This window comes from Brachycentrus maculatus, unplaced genomic scaffold (assembly GCF_059751285.1).
Source record: "Brachycentrus maculatus isolate JH-2025_06_01 unplaced genomic scaffold, ASM5975128v1 h1tg000582l, whole genome shotgun sequence".
In the NCBI taxonomy this organism is placed as follows: domain Eukaryota; kingdom Metazoa; phylum Arthropoda; class Insecta; order Trichoptera; family Brachycentridae; genus Brachycentrus; species Brachycentrus maculatus.
In genome coordinates, this window is record NW_028281322.1 from 241,539 (window position 1) to 258,290 (window position 16,752).

Genomic DNA, 16,752 nt, shown 5'->3' on the forward strand with positions numbered 1-16,752 from the left:
GTGGATAGCCTTGAGAAGAGGGAATGTATCGCTAGTACTGCCAATGTTATTCTATGTGCTGATACACTCGGACTTTGAAAATTAAAAGGCGTATCGTCCAGGTTTTTAGTAATAATTTTTGTTAGCTTTCTTATGGCATCGGTTGTGTTTGTAAATCATTTGAAAGATTTTAAATTGATTATATTTATTCTTGCAGGTAGTTTATTGAAATGTTTTATTCCTATAAAAGAATAGTGGTTTTGAGCTGCACTAGTATTATATTTTGGGGTCTTTAAGTTATTTTGTGATCTTGTATTTCTAAAATTATGTGTCAATAATGTTTCCCTTTTATTAAATATTTGTAAAATTGATGCTCTTTTAAAAATCGATTCTACAGTAGGTGCGCTAAATTCTTGGAAAATCAAGTTTGATGGATAGATCCTAGGCTTTTTTAAGATAATTTTTACAATACATTTTTGTGTTATTAATAGAGGATTTATAGTAGTTTTATAGAATCCTCCCCATCCAATAATTCCATAATGTAAAATTGATTGTATCAAGGCAAAGTAAATAGTTTTAATAGTTTTTTTTTGTATTTTCAAAAAACCATGTATGTAATATTCAATTACTTCTTAAAATATCTGTTTAAACCAAAAATGTTATTGTTACCACTACTTCTATGTACTAATACCATTATCATTCCGTTTTCCCGCAGGGGTAGGTAGAGAGGGTGGAACGCCACATTTTTCTGCCCTGCTCATAGCTTTGCTCCTGCTCAGCCATACATCTAGTAATATATACCCTCCGATTTTGCAGACTTTTGTCACCACCAGATTTTAGGTTTAGATTGATCTGATCATGCCAAATCTTTTTCGGCCGCCCTTGTTCTGTTGCTTCATTTGTCATTCTCTCGTTACCAGGTAGAGTTAGTTAATTATAAAAAAGCTACAAAATAAATATTAAAAAAATCAATTCAAAACTGTCGGCTTAGGATCTTTTCCTTAATAAAATGAAAATAAATTTCTTAAAGTGTTTGGAATTGGAATATTTTAAGTGTTAAAATCTTCCCCTTCGTAGTGTAATGGTCAGCGCACTCGGTTACCGTTCTGGAGGTCCCGGGTTCGATTTCCAGAGGGGGGTCTAATAAATATAAATGATTTTTTCACAATAATATTTATTCAATATTACCCTGGACTGGTACCTGAAGCAGAGGGCTGATCACCTTCCCTTCGTGTGTTAACGATCAAGATAACACTACATTTTTATGATGCAGTGCCTTATGCACCATTGGGGTGCGGAAAAGGGTTCGAATGAATGAAAATCTTCCCACTTTGAAAAAAGTCATTTCCACTAATATGACGAAAAAAGGCTCGATTTATGAAAACTGACAAAAACCTGTAAATACACAATAGAGCAGACATTTGTGTTTGTTCATTTTGAAGGTGCGTAGTATTTTTCAAATATTATGAAAATGGTGGAGTGTCAATAGAATAAATTGTTTATTTTAAGCTCATCGCTTCTCGCTCTCGCACATACTCGTAGACCCCGTGGGAAATTAAACTTCTTGTTTGACGAACGTTCGACTACGTAATATGGCTAAGGGATGTATTTTTAAAACAAACATTCCTCATAATAGCGGGTAATTATATTAAATTCCTAAATCAAATATTGACTTTTATTTTAATACGCTTAATATAACAACGCTCTGAAAAATATCTTTATTCAGTTAATTTATAAAGATATTTCCTGATTTAAAAAAATGTACTATCATATTTTTCTTCATGTTATTTTTCGTGCAATTATTATTTATTTATTTTATGTAATGTATTATTTTTCTAACCCTTATCCACACCTAATGGTGCAAAGGGCACTGAGCTGTATAGAATGTTTAATACAGTATACGTACAGTGTACAATATGCCTCTGTAGTGTAGAAACATTTTTATTTTGATCGTTGAATACATGAAGAAAAGGTGATCACCCCTGCGTTTACGTAACAGTCAAGGGTAATATTAACTAAATATTAGAGTGAAAAATCACTTACATTTATTTTGACCCCTCTTGGGGTCAAACCCGTGGCCTCCAGCGCGGTTGCCAATTGTACTGACCACTACACTACAGAGACATACTATACACTGTACGCATACTGTATTAAACATGCTACCATGTACTGTACACTCAATTAATACAGAGTCATCTTAAATATAAAAATAAAATCAGTAATGAGTAATATTCTCATTTTGTGAAACACAGGAGTTATTTTTACATTTGTGACATATCAACTTAGGTTAAAATGAATATGGAAGTCTGGATATTTCAGGGTTTATGACCTGTCATAGTCTGGTTAAGTGATCACTTGCGTGACATTCACAATTCAACTTGTGATTTTTAATCATGGGTAGAACCGTGAATGTTTTGTTGTGAAAATTGTATGGTGATAATTTAGAATTAACAAAGCTTCAATTATTAAGGATTAGCGACACAACACATGTCAGTAAAATTTTATTGTAAAAACGTGTGTAAAAACATGCGTATTCTTTGAATAAACAACCATAATTACGATGTAATGACCAAATTCTCTTTAACAATTTTAAAATTCAGATTCTCAATAAATTTAAAAATCCAAATGCATCGGTAACCCCTAGTGATTGGTATAACAGTTGTATTGGTTCCAAAGGGGTGTTCCATGGAACCAATTTTAGAAATCTGACGTTCTTTGTCGGGCAACGGAGGCGAACATGCGTATTAATACGTACTTGATATTCAATAGTAGCTTTATTACTAAACTTAAACTTGTCGTGTATTTATAATGCAACACCGAATTACTATTGGGTTAATCGAGTAGCGCAACCTTGCTGTGATCTCTTTGGAGTTAATGCAATGCAGTTCAAAAGAGTGGGGTGTTTTTATATAGCTATCCATAAATTGCTAAGGATACTGATCAACAGAGTCAGGATAAGGTTCTTTATGAAAAGATATATATGTAGTGATTAGTCACATTTTCTTATTTTGTTTTTACCGTATGTTTTTTTATATTTTCTCATTTGTTATATTTTCTCATTTTTTATATTTTCCCATTTTCCCATTATGCCTATTTATTATATAATACCAGTCTATTGTCTTTATATTTTGCCATGTATTAGTTTTAGTTTTGGTTATTTAAAAAAAATTTATTGCTTTATTATTTGTGTTCCAGTCTTGTTAACCTTAATCCCATGTCCCAAAATGAGAAATAGAAATTACTCATCGGGAATATTATATGTATGTATGACTTAAGTGTGTAATATGTTTTGAAATGAATAAAATAATTTAAAAATAAATAAATAAATAAAATTAATTAACTGCTAAACAGGGTCACGAGATAAGTTGCCTTTATCAGGGAGTTAAATTTATAGGTACTTATCCATTGATATTTACTAATATACAGGGTCATGAGAAATTGATATACAGCGTCATAAGACACTGCTAAATAGAGTCACGAGATAATTTGCCCTTAATTTTTACAGCTATCCATATATTGATATTAATTAAATGGTATACAGGGTCATGAGACATTGATAAAAGCCCTGGAATACTCAGACTTCCATCTTCTTTCATATAAAGCGGAACGATAGAGGATTTATATCAAGTCGAGGGACCTATAAGAATGAAAGTCAACGGAAAAGGACAGGTCTATTACAAATTAGCTTATACTAGAGAAAAATATAATACACACCTATGTATTATAACCGTTTGATTACATTATACCCAATTAATAACGATGTAATTTAATACGATATATCATATTTCATAGAACTCCGTATGATTTCGTTTTCATATGTATTTGAACACGAAATAAATTAGAATTTTGACAAATAATTGTGTAGGAACCGAGCTCGTGGGTGTTCGGTCTGACAACACATATTAATTTAATTTAATAAATTATCCGTCGACTGTGTGCGTTATTAATCACAAATTTAAAAAACATTCAGATATGCCTTAATAGTATGCCAACAACTCAGTATGGTATAAATTATTTTTCAAAAATATTTATTAAAAATAATGCTTATCGAATGAAAAAGCCTTCCACTATGTGATTAATTGAAGCGGCATTTGCTTTGTAGAATTTAAAATTGTATACGTAATTAACATATAATGAGAGTCAAAAAGCGATTCAGCATTCAGATAGTATTTTTTTCTTATATTTATTTTACGCAAGTAATAAAAGTAGTATTTGAAATGTGAAATGTGTCACCTGAATCAAAATTTATATTCAAATCAAGCAAGATGTTATGTATTGATTTTTAAAAAATCTAACTAACTAATCATAACGCCGCTTCCCCACAGGGAATCTATTCCCTACTACGCCACACTACTCTGTCTTTGCAAACATTCTTCGTCTCTTTCACCTTGATTTTTTCAGTTACGATATTATTTTGTTTGAGCGTTTAGAAAACGAAATTGAATAAATTTATATGAAATAAAATTAATGAAATAATTGAATTCACATTAAAATCGTTGACTTTTTAATGCTAGTAGTTGAAAACAGTGGATAAACAACACATTTACCACGTAATATATATAATTTTATCTTTTATTACGTTTATTTATAACGACTTATAATTGTTGCTTAAAAAATAAAAACGATTAAAAGATAAAATTAACAATTAAGCTATCTTCAATACGTTGTGAAAGCTTTTACTTCATTTAGGATCGACATCCTGGAGTTTCACAAATTATCTGACACAAAGGTATTTTGATTACGATTACATTGATTATAAGCATATTTTAAATAATATTTTAATACGTAAAATGATTGAATTATTTTTGTTCCTTTTAATTTTAGTACATAAGCGAAAAATCAGTATAAAATCGGATTTATTCTTACATGAACAATATTGAAGAAAAACTGAGAACAAAATTTTTAACGTACATCACAGTGTAGTGTATGCTAAATACATTTTTAGTTTCAAGAAAAAACAGTCTCATGGCGTTGTTTATATTTGCCATCTGCGGTATCAATTATTTAAAACTAATATTTATATAGTTTCCTTGACGACATGGAGTGCTTTTAAGAACTATATTTACCATCATAAGATAAGAAAACTCATATCTTATTCTGACGTTTGTTGATCTTACCTTAAGAGATCTTGAAACGTTCGATGGTAGCTTCTGTTTTCCGTAATAATGATGTTCAAGTATTTACTTTTCAACCATTATTTTTCAATGTCAATTTATTTGACACGTTTTTGCTTTTCATGAGAAAATGGACATCTCTAATGAACAAGGCGATGACACACTCGTTAATTTTGTAAATACTTAATGGTTCTTAATAATTACATACCAAAATTTGTACACAAATCGACAAGGTTTGGACAGAAAACAGATCTCCTGGCTCCGGAATATACGAGATTGGACGGGGATCAGGAACATCGAGGCGCTTTTTAGAACTGCCCAAGACAAGGACAATTACTCTCAAATGATAGTCAGAGGGACCTGACATAACACGCATAGAAGAAGATACATAAATATTTTTTTCTTCTTCAGAATATCATATTCTTAAATAACAGAAATGCCAAAAACATCCCATTCAAAATCGTCGTCTATTGTCAAATGCTGCATAGCTATGAAATTCTTTACAATCATTCACCCCTTTCTTTTTTTATCGTTTCAAATAAAGAGGTGGGTAAGATCCGGTTATTCAGAAGATCACTTAGCGACCCGTTCACTTAGACTGTATCAATTAAACGATGAATCTTTTAGCAAACGAGGAGGAGGAATCATTAGTAAATTATTTTAATTTTAAAATACAACATTCTTAACTTCACGTATCTGTTAAAAACTTGTTTTTTTTGTTGTTATAAATGAACATTTCTTTGTTTACTAAGACTCCTTCAAAGATATTTAAATTATTGTCATACATCATATATATGATTCATTGACAATTGTTTCTTAATGCCTTTTATATAAAATAAAAAATTATAAACGAGTGTTTTTCTTTGTGCATAAATATGTGCATACTTTTCAACAGGCAACAAAATATTTTATTCAAACAATAAATATTTCTGTATCTATCAACATCAAATGCGATAGTATGAGAGGTATATCATTAATTGAATATTCCATCATTAGATAAGAATGTTTAAATTAATATTACAACAAAGGCATACCAAGATTATTAAATATTTCTTTGTTTCAATGGCTTTATTAGCATTTTTTCTCGATATCGTAAAACAATATATGAAAACTGTTTCTCAGTAATATTTTTTGTTCGTTGGACTTATTGTTTCTTTGTCTGACTTTTCTTTATACTCTCTTTGTCTTCAGAGATGTACAATGCTTATTAACAATAAGAATAGTCTAGAGGAAAAATATGTACCTACGCTTGAATTGTAAAAAGTGACTCAGTATGTACATGTAAAAAGACGAAATATCTAGATATATAAAACCATATAAAAATTTTAAGTTTATACACTAAAATGATACAATCTGAACACAAAAAAACACATTTTTGTACTTATGATTGTCACTATGGATGGAAGATTTTTTCAACATATCTAAAAAGGCAAGTTCCATGAATATAGCGGAATTTGAAATACAACGCTGTTTTTAAGTATTTTTAAGCAGGGTTTTTAAGTACACAAGTATTTAAATAATAAAACCCACAATTGGCATTCCGATAGAGTATCTATTTTTAAATCTTATAAAATTAGTTCTGGCGGATTTTGAATGTAAGCGACCGATATCTGATAAGAGAAGCGTGACGATTAGGAATCCAAGTTGCAGAAAACTATGGTGTGAGCGAAATACGAAAGCCATTTCATGATGGATAGATAATCCTCATATCCATAAAATATTGTGCCCGTGAATGATAATCACAGCGAAGTGCTCGTGACACTTGGCAACCAGTCATCGCTTGCTCCGGATATGGAATGGTTTAATATAAAACTTGACGAACAATTGATTATGTATTCTTTTGTCCTGACTCCTAACACCATCGTGTCTCAGCGCTTTCAAGAGACGACCTGAATGTGGAATCACTCACCATTCATCTAAACTGCTTCTAGTTGTCAGCAGCCAACATTGTTAAGATTAGAGTCATAAATTGAGATAAAATAATTATTTCTTGAATGTTTTTCGCAGATACTTTGTGGCACATTTTATAAACTTTATAAAATAAAACAACCTCGTTTTAACCAGTTTTTATTGGTTTACTTTTTCCAACCGGTTTCGACAAGAACCTTGTCATCATCAGGATTTATGTACTAATTCTAAAACATTGAAATACTCATAGTTAGGTTATAGTTAATTACCCTTCCCTTACGATACCAAAAACTTCCACACACTCCGTACACCATACAGAAATGTGATTTAAAAAATGGGGAAATACTTCTAAATGTTGCTTTTATTGAGCATTGCGCAGCGAATACGTCCACTCCGGACGACAACTTGTGAGCTACAAATGGAATCGTCCAAAAACAGTTGTTTTATTTTATAAAGTTTTTTCAAAATAATTATTGCTCATCGTCGTCACAGCTTCCCATTAAGAAGTAGAATTAAATTATGCATTGATATTCTGTTTAATTTTTTAAGAGTAGGAGGTATTAAAAAAAATATATATATATTTTCTCACATAACTTTTAAAACTCACACAGAGTGAGTACATGAAACGAAAAAAAAATTGTTAAAACTAATGTCACTCAAGTGCTCGGGTCATAAGTACTTCATATGATTCAGGCGAATAAAGCATCAACGTCAAAAAATAACCAGTTAAAACCAATGTCATTCTTTATATTATTTTTTGACATCTTATTATATATAAGTATGTAGATGAAGAAGAATATGGAAGTGTGAGCATTTATATAGGAGCGTCAAAGGCTGGTTTTAGTGACCACTGGAACCAGCATATGACGGTCGTAAGCCTCGTAAATGCCCAGACTTCCATATTCTTCTTCATCTATGTTGAGATGTCTTAAAATAATATAAAAATAATTTGTAATGTCATTCTAGTCATAAGTTAAACATATATTTCATTTTTATTTTATATTTAGATTTTTGACGTAAGTGTTCATTGGGGCCCTAAAAGACTCCCCTCAAAAGTTCCTACCCCTTAGAGGTCCCCTGTACCCTCTATGGGCTAATAACAGAGGCGCAAAAATGATCAGCTTCTCGTCATGTCATCAAATTAACGATAAAAATAACAGTGCTTAGATATGAAGGTGAGCTCTGTACACCATTGAGTTCTCCAAAAGGTTAAAAGAAGATAAAGAGCAATATAAAGTTTTCGCATCTATGTATTCTAGTCAGATTATAATGCAAGTAAAAAATGATGCCGGCGCAGACATCATTCAAACGATTTAGACGAAGCAATCTAGTGATTACGTCACATATGTGCAATATTTACGTTCCATCATTGCATCTGGAATAGAGGAATATTTGAAGGACAGATTAATTTAGTTATTAGTGTTGTTCGTGTCTGGAATATACGGAGTTCGATATAAAAATCGATCTAAATCGGAGTAAAAATATAAATAAAATAAAACAATCCCGAATTTAAAACGCAGATGTGCTTTTTACATACTCTTATTCGGAATCTGCTGTAAACTATTGAATTTTCTTTGCGTTCACTTAAGAATTTGTCCACACATAAAATAGCTATTCCCTCGTAAATATTAAAAAAAAAAACAGAAAAAATGCTGAAAAAATACTGGTATGTATGACTTGTTTATTGCAGATTTACAAACGTTTTAAGTAATATATAATATAATTAAATAACATTATTCAAAATTATCATACTTTTTTGATTTATGAAATTTACATAAAAAACATGCACTAAAAAGTTTTTGCTGTATTAATTTATTTTTGGTATATTCACGCCTTTACAATTCGTCTATCGACAGCTTCTTTAAAAAAATAAATATTCACTAAAAAACGCTTATTTTTTAAATGTGTTTTAAAAATCGATCTTCAATTTAAAATCGGATATTTTGAATCGGATATAATCTTTTAAAGTCGTTATTTTTATGTTTCGGACATCTCTAACAGATATGACCTTTGTAAAAAGTTGTTTCTCATATGTTCTCATACATCATCCGTTGCTAGCCGTTGATTTATGGATGACATCATTCATTACATTTTAATGACACATTCATTTGTTCACCGGCTACCACAATAATGTCGGCTCTTGGCACGTATATGGAATTTCTTTCTTGATAAACTATTATTTTTTGACATCTCATCAAAGATGAAGAAGAATATGGAAGTCTGGGCATTTACGGGGCTTACGACCGTCATAGGCTGGTTTGAGTGATCACTTTACACACGTGTAACATTCACCAATTCTACCCACCATTGACAACCACACTACTCAAATTCTTGGAAGTTCTATATATATGAACCAATTTAGAAACCTTGTTCATGAATCACTAAAACTTCACTAGAGACATCTATTGGTGAGATGTAAAGAAGCTTTTTATTAAGCAGAAACTCTTATATTAGTATGTGAGATCCGAATCCCGGATTATAATCACACACATGAGAAACGCCAGAAAATACCATTTTCATTTTTATTATTAAGCTTATAATTTGACCAGATAATTTATTTACAACATTTTGAGTGTGTCCAAATACTTGTTCACAAAATCTGGATTATCTCCAATTACAGGAGTTATTTTCATATTATTTTTTGACATCTCATCAAAGATGAAGAAGAATATGGAAGTCTGGGCATTTACGGGGCTTACGACCGTCATAGGCTGGTTTGAGTGATCACTTTACACACGTGTAACATTCACCAATTCTACCCACCATTGACAACCACACTACTCAAATTATTGGAAGTTCTATATATATGAACCAATTTAGAAACCTTGTTCATGAATCACTAAAACTTCACTAGAGACATCTATTGGTGAGATGTATATATTTTCCATATTCTTCTTCATCTTTGATGAGATGTCAAAAAATAATATGAAAATAACTCCTGTAATTGGAGATAATCCAGATTTTGTGAACAAGTATTTGGACACACTCAAAATGTTGTTGATAAACTATTATGTATATTTTAATAAAGAGACATGATGATACTAACGAACATATTGCTGAGAGAAGGGCCATAATTTATCATACTATAAAATCGGACCCTTACAGGCAGTACGTCGTAAGTGTCAATTTTAATATTATCGTATATTGTATAAAATGAATAAATTTATGAAAATATAATATTTAATATGGCAAATTTTTGCAAAGTAATCGCCATATTTGATTTATTTAACGATGTATTTTACACATAACATATGACAGTAAAAATTTGTCACAGTAAAGACTAGTCTCTACTACTACTACTAGCATCACTCTGTTTCTCTGCAGGGGTAGGCAGATAGAATGGACCACCACACTCTTCTGTCCTGACATACACTTCTAGCTTCCTTAATATGCATCTAGTCCTACATGCCCTCCGGTTACATAGACCGTCCTCGTTCCGTTGCCCCGTGTTCACATTTGCCAAATATGCTTATTCATTCCCTTTTATTTATTCGTTCCACATATCCATACCACCTTAAATAAAAAATTTAATCACTCCAATTATCCCTAGTTCAGCTTTACCTTTCCTTTAAATATCTTTATTTTTAATTCTGTCACATAACGATTTTCCACACATTCATCTCAAGGAACGCATTTCAACGGTATTTACTCTTCTTCCATCCTTCTTTTGGTCTCCAATGTGTTATATCTATAAAGTTCTAAAATTACCGTATTTTTTAGTAAATGCCAGTGTGCTCGAAATTTATGTGAAGTATTTCGTTATAGTTCATTTAAAGGTGATAACGTAATAATAACAACAAATCGAGTAATAAAAGCACGCTCGGCTACCGTACTGAAGGTCCTACCTTCGATTCCCAGGAAGGGAGTCTAACAAATATAAGTTATATTATTGTATTTATTCAATATAACCATAAACTGGTACCTGAAGCACAGGGCTGATCACCTTTCCTTCATGTAATTAACGATCAAGAGAACACTGCTTTTATATGATGCTGTGCCGTATACACCTTTGGGTGCGGTAAGGATTTGAAGAAGAAGAGTAATTAATAAAATTTAAAAGTGAAACTATCGTGTTTTGAAAGAAGGATTTTTTTCGACCGGTTGGTACGTGTATTGTATTTTATAATCAAAATCTGATCTTTTCAAACAAAGAAGAAACGCTGTTTATGGTAAATACCCTTCCTGTTGATTTAACTGGAAAAATATTTTATTTTATACCACATAAAACGTGTTTCTGTTAGCATAGCACGTATGTGATTCAACTATGATTAATAATACTTCTGACTAAAAAACCTTGAAATAATAATATTGTTTAGTTTCTTAGAAATACTTAGTAATTCTCAGAACAATTTTGATGATTAATATTATTGATATACTTGCTAGAGAAGGTGTCTGAAGTTTGCTGTGTAAAACGAGTTGTTCACAAAAAGAAGAAAAAAAAGCTGTTGTAATGAAATTTAATACAGATAACAAGAGTAAAGGTCACAAAATTTATAGCAGAGATTTTAAAATAAATATTAAGTTGTTGAAAGAAATTAAGGATTAGAGGATATTTATATTATTAAAATATTATTTTAATTTTTTAAAACTCAGTTTTTAATAAATTTTTGTGTTGTATGATACATATATTGAAATAATAGTATTCAATGAAATAGTATTCCAGAAAAGTCTAAACAGCGAGCAATTGAAAAAAGAAATCTAATTGCTACAGTGTCTAACCTGGGATCCTCAACCACGGAACCACAACCTACTAAAAAAAGGTCTTTATTATAATTTTTCCTCAAATGGAAAACGTTGGTCCTTTCGAGGTTATATATGCCCAGAGAACAAGATACATCGTTCGATGTCTAGAAATGTTGCAAGCTAGAATTCGTCCGCCTCTATAGTTTAATGGTTACAGCGTTTGGCCACCGTCCTGGGGGTACCGGGATCGATTCCATTAGGTCAAAATGAATGTAACTTTATTTCATTTAAATATTTATTTAATACTACCCTGGACTGGTACCTGAAGTGTAAGACTGATCACCTTGCCTTCATATAATAAACGATCAACAAAACACTGCATCAATTTGATGCAGTGCCCTTTGCACCCTTGAGTTCGGATCAGGGTATGAAAAGGAAGAAATGCCTGGAAATTATATCCTTTTTCTGTACTCCTGTAAAAATATAGCAGTAACAATATGAAATAGGACCAAGTAAGCGAGAATAATAATATAATAAATAAATCGCTGGATCTCAGTAGGTACTTGTATATAAAACAAAATGAATGTTTTATTGTTTAAATGTATTCTTAGATATCCAATGTGAATTACTTGTTATACATTCACACCATAATATCCAATGCAATATTATTCAACCTCTCAATGACATTGTCAACTCCTTTGTCAAGTATATACATCGATATAACTGACTCATTTTAATCAAAGTGTTCCCTAGCTAGGAGTCTATTTTAATTGAAAAAAACAACACTTAAATACCAAAATAATAATAGTTGCTTTGTGGTAAATTGCATGGCATACAAATTGAATATCAAAGCTAATACCTGCTGCCAAGTCTATTTAAAAAAATAATATGTCGTGTTTGCTAATATAATCTCTCATTAATATACTCTCAATATTGATATCTCAACATGGATGAAGAAGTTCAATTTGAGAATATAGAAGTCTGGGTATTTACAGGATTTACAACGTGTCAGTGGAAGATTTTAGCGATTAATAAGTTTTAATAGCAACTGTATTCACTTTTGGCTTAAATCGATTACTGTTACTTAAACATAATCTCATTTCATATTCACTTGATTTTTTTAAACTCACATTTTCGTATGATGTTCACTGATGGGATAAAATATATTTGTACGAATGACTCTAGAGATACTTTACAATCTATCCAACGTTGTTTCCTTTCAATGAGTTTTCTTCAGTATTTCAACAGTATTTATATTGTGTACATTAAAATATATCTTGTGACTATACTCCAACATTAGGATAACATTTTCCTACTAAGCTCTGTGGTACAATATTCATACGCCCAGTTGTCCAAATAGAGAGATGGATGAATTGAGTTCTACTTTGTTTTACTTAAATATAATGCCTGTAAAGCTTATTCTTATGAAAGTTGTTTTATTTTTAACTTAATCATGACGACAAGGCTTACATTTCATTCTAAAGGCTTGTTAGTTAAGTTTCAGGCTCAGGAGAGATGAATTTACTTTGACGACTGACAAGAAAATATCTCAAGGTTTGAGGAATTAATCTGCATTTTCTGTTGTGATAATCAAAAATGCACAGATAACTGATTGAGATGGGCTAGACTGATAGCAGATATCAACAGCATTTCCTCTCCAATTGAGGTAAAATTAATCGTAGTCTGTTTTCGATAAGTCTCATAAATTAGTCAATCAGTCATGGACAATGACAAGAGATGTCTGCTGACAAAATGTTGTGCTACTGGAGAATGCTGGGGAAAAATTTGGTTCAACGAGTAACTGATGAAGAGATCCTCAGACTGGGATATCAAAATTCATGACTAAGCGCGACCAAACTTCAAAAGAACCATTACATATTTAACTTTGCGTGTGGTTCCGAATCCCTAGGGAAGAGGACCAATGTGGATAACTTGAGCATATGGTAAGACAAAAACGATATCACCTTTTCCGAAGAGGTAAGAACGAATACTGAGGAAGTATTGTAGGAAGTAGTTGATGTGAAATATTAGAGAAGAGATTAGAGTAGCCGGGTTCGAGACCTGTTTGGGAATGCTTTAGACAGGAAGCTGTATGCAGAAGTATATACAGCAGAGGAGAAGCACCTACTCCAGCGGTCTTGCATAAAATAAATGGCTCAAGTACCCTGACATAAAATACGCTCGGATTTAATATAATATGATATCCACCTACAATATGAATATAATGTATGTTAGGTACCGACTGAAACTGGTTTGCTTGGCGCGAACATGATTTGCAATCAATTAGATTCGAGTTTTTTTACAGTCACCGCCTATTGTTTTGGTCCCGACCTTGAACTTAACAAAATGGCGGACTGTCTAAACATGGCACTAGGCTAATTATTTTAATGAACCCGCAAAAGTATCCGTCGTACTATCGCGCATGTATATTACTCGACATGGTTGTTTTAAACTATATTTGCATGGATACGTGCATAGTATACATGTATACTTGCATGTATAGCATGCAAAAAGTAACCTGTGTAAGAAGTTTGGCAAAATTTTGATAAAAGGCAGAAATCATTGCAAATCAAGAATGTGATTTCAATATGCAAATTTTCCACCACAATTAAAGGAGTTTTTAAAGCCAATATAAAATTACATTAAAGCTTTTTCTCACAACAGTGATTGCGGTTTAAACCCCATCTCGAAACAATTATTTTATTAGACTAATTTAATTTAAATGTCTTTTTACAAATCGGTTGAGAGTAAAGTTTTGTTCGAATATCTAATTTATTTTTTCGGCAAAGAATATTGAGTTTTGCATTCATCTTATACTCTTTTAAAAAACGTTTATCGTTAATTTTTTACAACAATGAATATTAATTTAAAATAATTGCATTCACCTTTATTACTGGTAACATAAGATTAATTCCTAAAAAATGTAATTCCATCTTTTGGTATAGTTGAAAAAGTTTTGTATTTCGATTGTATATTATTTATTTATTTATTATATTATTAGATTAAAACCAATATTTTTAGCTTTTCCACGTTATTTTTATTTGACCAGCGACCGGGTTTCGTCGTTACCGACATCATCAGACTGGTCGACTGGTCAGACTGGATGTCGGTAACGACGAAACCCGGTCGCTGGTCAAATAAAAATAAAGTGGAAGAGCTAAAAATATTGGTTTTAATCTAATAATATATTAAAATGCAATTCCATCACGAAGTGTCAGTGGATAATATAAATCTATTTATTTATTATTGTTCCAAATCTTAAGGTAGAGTGCAAACCCATAAGGTTTATATGAATATGTATTTATGTATGTAGGTACTCGTTTAAAATACGATTAAAAATACAATTAAAACATTAAGCCTTGAGTGTAAGTCCCTCTCCAAGCACAAGAGCTCAGTCTTTTTTTGGAGAGGCACAGCGAATCTAAAACTTTAAGTTTGCCATACGTGTAAATGTTTAAAATTGTATTATGTTGTACTTAAAAATGTAAATATATAAAATAAAAAAATAAAAAATAAAAAAATAAGAAACATGATGTAAAAATTAATAAGCTTGTTAATGAGTAAATTATTTCGGATGTAACATTATTTTTCTTTTCTCATTCGTGTTAGAAATAGGGAGACAGGGAATTCTTCCCGGGGGTCGTCCAGGATTTCAATTGGGCCAAAACTGATTGGCCCTACTTATGAATACTATGCATCTGACTCGGTACATTTTAACGCAATTAAAAATAAGCGAACTGCGTGGTTTTTACTAGGCATTCACACGTCATACTAATTGTTCAAAATTTTGTTACTCTTAATAGCATTTGTGTTTGTTTCATTAGCTTCTTTAATATGAAATACAATTTAATTTGAATTGTTGTTATCATTTTCATTAAAAATTCGTTAAGTCAAAAGACTCCATGAAAATTTATATTCAACTTTCACATTTAAAAAAAATTAGAAATCTGAGACATTCGAAATCCATAAAAATATTAATAATAATCAATCCATAATTAATAATATGAGAGTGACTAAAGCCTCCACCTTATTGTCCATCTCCTACTGATAAAAAAAAACAAGTCCCAAGGTCACTTAAGTTTCTCATACGGTGTTTGATAATGATATTGAATGTATCACAAAGCGTGTCAATTTAAGGATATATATACAAGTTCCAAAAATTTTAGTATTGTGGTTGTCGATCACGGATAAAATGATACACTTTACGTTAAATGAAAATGTTATACTTGTATAAAGTGATCGCTTTTACCTCCCTATGACAGGTCGTAAGCCCTGTCAGTACTCAGACTTCCATGTTCTTCTTCATTTATGTTGAAATTTCAATAACTCCTAAGTGGAGACATCGAGGATTTGGAAATGTTGTGAATAAAATTTAAAATGCTGTGAATAAAAGATGATGTTCCCATTCATGAATTTAGTTACTAAATATCGACGCGATATTCAGTAAGAGGTACACTATCAACTTTTGCATTAGACTAAAAAAATATTTTAATTCTTTAACATTTTCTATAAGATTTGATAAGAAAGTAACAATACACGAGTATATATGGTTTACGAGATACAAGAGACCCCCGCTGATATTTTTGACAATAATTTTAAAACGCTATTTTTGGCTTCCGCTCCATACATCTTTAACGGAACATATATTTTCCAAATGACATTTGTATATCAATATACGAGTATAAATTCACGTAGGAGAAAATGTCAAATGATCAACAATTAAATATTCTTTATTATTTTCGGTACAGGGTACTAAAAATATCCATTTCTGTGTTGTACGATATAGCAAGGTTGGGTTAAAATTAAATTACGTGTTTTTGGAAAATAATGTACCTACCAGTTTCGACAAGAGCCTTGTCATCATTAGGGTTTTAAAAAAAACATTAAAATACTCTCACCAAAAACTTCCACACACTCCTAAATGATTTAGGATTTTTTACGGAGTGTGTGAAAGTTTTTAGTGAGAATATTTTAATGTTTTTTTTTAAAAACTCTGATGATGACAAGGTTCTTGTCGAAACCAGTAGGTTAAATTGTATTGATAAAAAAGTGGTTAGAACAAAGTTGA